The following is a 4,110-nucleotide window of genomic DNA, read 5'->3' on the forward strand; positions in this document are numbered from 1 at the left end:
ACGCTGAAAACCCAAGTTATATTTACTTACCTAAGCCATTATTGCAAATTAAACATGGAGATCTTATAACAATAAAAATACCCACATTACAAATCCTAAGCTGAAGTTGAAATTTAGATTAGAAGTGGTACCCAGAGTTCCTGTGGCAATGTGAGCAAATGGTCTTACCGTGAGCTGAGCGAGTACTGGGGAAATAACTGCGGCATAAAAAGGGTGAAGAACGGCTCAATCGAAGGCGGTCAATGAAACTTCTGCAGCTGGCCAAATGTCAACTCTTGATTCCGATAGGTGTCCTGATCAAATAATTTCCTTTAGAAACCAAAGCGGTGTTGTGTAATCGGACCTATGCTGAATATCGTCATCGTCATCGTCAGCGATCGTCAGCGCATCAGTAACATGGCTGCCGATAGCCGTATCGACACTTTTACTGACGATGACGATATTCAACATAGCGCGGAATATTAGGCGATCGTCTTTTTCCGTAGCTGTTTTGGGGACTACGATTTCGAATCAACTCAACATCTGCTTCTCGGCTGCCCAGATTTTGCTAGATTGAGTTTTAAACACCTTAGCTTGCATTTCATAAACGCTGAACAGATTTCTGCTGCGGAACTTCATGCAATAACTTCGTGAAATAGGTTAGGTGAGAAATTAACCATTAATTTCATTTCATTTTGTACTTAGCAGTACACGACTTTTTCATAACCATTTCGGGAATAGTTCAGGACTATTTCAGGATCATTGCGTGACTAGTTTCGAGATATACGCAAAGTTATCCTAAAATAGTTCCGAAGTGCTGAAAAAGTCAAAATCGGAAAAGCAAAAGTTAAAAAGACCAAATCTTGAATCGGTACCGACCGAAACGGTGCCTTCCCAATCCCACAAATATTGCGAACTAGTCCCTTAATGCTCCCTATATACTAAAAAAATAAACCAGAAATCGCCCTTGAATAGCCCTGCATAGGACCGCAACAAGTCCGGAAGTGGTCCTGAAAAAGACCTGAACAGGCCCCGATAGGGTCTAAGTCCGGAACATGTCCCCAAATAATCTCGAACAGCTTTGGCCCGGTTCCTTGTTAGTCTCAAAATTATCCGGAACTAGTCCCAAAATGTGCCTAAAGTAGTGCTTAACAACCCTTATTAGTCCCAAAACGTCCCCGAACTTGTCTCAAAATTTTTCGGATAAACTCCTGAACTAGCCCTTAACAGGTATCGAACTAGTCCCAAAATGGTCGAGAAAACGTTCCAAAACTGTCTCGAAATGATACCAACTAATCCCGAAACGATCCCAACTAGTCCCGAAATGGTCCTAAACTAGTCGTGAAGTAGTGCAGAAATGGTCAAGAAACATCATTTTCTGGTGGGTTAACGCAAATTTTGCCCATACTGGGAGCTAACACGTTAACACATCAAAAAATTTGTGCATCAAATGGTCAGTGGGAGACTCTTCAGTTTCCATGACTGCCGCTAAGGTAACTAGAGTTGCAAGGTCGCGATCTTGCCGATTATATTCCTTACGACATAGGTGGCCTTGTTGCCGCTCTTCCTTAGAATGCTTATAAACTTTAATTGTTTAGAAACACTATATTGGTCACTCTCTTATTATACTTGGAAAAAAATTTCACACCGGCTCTTGAATGGACTTAGGTTATTATATCAATCGCTGCTCCAGGTCCATTCTAAACGATAGCTTGGTTAGATTAGGTTAAAGTGGCTGTCAGTGACTCAACTGGTACTCCTACGACCGTAGTTATGCGCCGATTTTGGGATACCAGGTGAATCGTGAGAAACCCTTCTACTCAAATCATCGCGTGGAGTTTGAGAAACCTAATATGTAGTGGCAAGTTTTCCTATCTTAGTAATGTTGCTTAAAACTTCGAAAAATGTTAACCCCCATTTACTAGTGTCTTCTACTTCAGAGTGCACTCTCTTGCAAGTTCGTCCGCCTTCTCGTTGCCTGGTAAGTTTCGGTGCCACGATACCCATACCAAGTGAAGATACAAGTACCTAGCCACTTCGTTGAGGGTTCTGCGGCAGTTCCCTACGGTTTTGAATGTTTGGGAATATGAACTAGAAATAATCTCTGCAATTGCCGTTTGAAAATCCCCCTACATGGCTGTAGTTGTTGTTGCAAGCTCTTCAATTTGAGTTGTATTTGGTGTACCATTTTGGCCCGATTCGAATACCAATACGACGCGTACGAAGAGCACAAATACGAAGACAGATACGAACAAGAATTCGAATAATAGGAAGACGAATAGAAAAGTAATACGAAAACCAATACGAATACGAAGAAGAAGACAAATGCGAATACGGAGACGTATAAAATTTGAAAAGCAGCGAAGAGGAATTCGAAGACCAATAGGACGACTAAGATGGACATACATAATACAAATACGAATTTGAATATGAAGGCGAATACGAATACGAACACACTGAAGAATGCAAGTACGAGTAGGAAGACGAATACCAAAATTAATGCGAAGGAGAGCAGGAAGACGAATATGAACACCAATACTTATACTAAGATGAATAAGGAGATGAAAACGGGAACAAATATGAAGGCGTATATGAACACAAATACGAATATGAATATGAGGTTGAATACAAAAAGGAAAATGAATACAAAGACAAGCCCGAGGTCGAATACGAATTCGTTGTCTAACTGAAGACGAATTCGAATACGACCATGATTAAATAATAAAAGGTTTGCTCGGAAAACAGTTTTCTCGCTTCCTCTTGACAAAATCGGTGCCCTTAGCAAGACACTGTGTGTGGGTTCGTGTGTTTGTGCGAAGCGTTTGTAAGGGAGTTAAGGGAGTGTCAAAACTCTAATTTAACTTTAATTATTGAATCATGGAAAACGACGACGCAGATAAAGATGAATACGAACACGAACACGAATACAAAAACAAAGACGTAAGTCTATAATTCGAATATAAGGACGAATACGAAGAGTAACACGAATAAGACGGCGAATACGAAGATGATTGCGAAGGCGAATACAAAGACAGCTTCAGACGAATACGTACAGGAGCATGAATACTTATACGAAGCCAAATACGATCTGAAAGAAAAATATTCGGAGATTAGTTCGAAGGCGAATATGAATGACGATCAATACGAAGTCGAATACGAATACGAATGCTAATACGTATACATTCCGAAGACGGTGACTAAAACAAACACGAAGGTGAATGCGGGGTCTAATAAGAAGAAGAGTACCTATACATATGAAGACTGCGACTAAAACGAAGACCAAAAAAAACGGCCGAATTTCGGCAGCAACTGGCCCTCTTTGTAATAACAAACACAAGAACGAAGGAGCACCTTCTTTGTGACTCAAGCGAGACGCATTTCGCGCGCAGGCGTCATTTGCTAATATACTCGTGTGTATGAACTTTGAAGTGTATATTTTTTTTGTTGTGCCAAATGCGATATGGAGTATTTATGTGCTCTACAGTTATTTGACATACCCATAACAGCTGTAAAACAATGAATTTACGAGCAGCTTACAATGTTTTCAAGTGGCAGGAGATTGGGTTTTGGGAAGAATTGCAATTTCGTTTTGCTAGAGGGACGAAGTGCAATAAAGTTGCCATTGCCTGAAGTGAAAATTTACTGATTTAACGCTTACCAGCTAAGCTGATGATACTGATGCGAGTATGTATGTATGTATGTATATGAAGATCACACGCTTTTGGGTGAAAATTTTCAATGGTGCTAAGCGAATTGGAATTGTGTGAAATTTGAGCGGCTTACCAATATAAAAGAATCAAATAACAACAACTACAAGCTGGCAAACACAGGCGGCGAGGAAAGTGTAAGCAGCAATAAAATCGAAATGTGATTGGGAAATTTTTTGGTTTTTGTTTTCAAAATCACTGATCACCACAATCAACATTTAGCACCTTTTTCCTGCAGCTACCTAAACGCAACGCATGGTTTTAGATACAGAGAAATGGAGAATTTACAATTGTTTGCCAAAGTCATTTGTTTCACATTCGAGTACTTTTATTAGATATCCAAAAACGCGCAGTCCTTCAGCAACTGTCAACCCTCAGCGCAATTCGATAAATCCCTACATCAATCTCTATGCCAGCTGGCCCG

This window comes from Rhagoletis pomonella, unplaced genomic scaffold, assembly GCF_013731165.1.
Source record: "Rhagoletis pomonella isolate Grant_MI unplaced genomic scaffold, Rhpom_1.0 Rhpom_scaffold_00006, whole genome shotgun sequence".
NCBI classification, from domain to species: Eukaryota; Metazoa; Arthropoda; class Insecta; order Diptera; family Tephritidae; genus Rhagoletis; species Rhagoletis pomonella.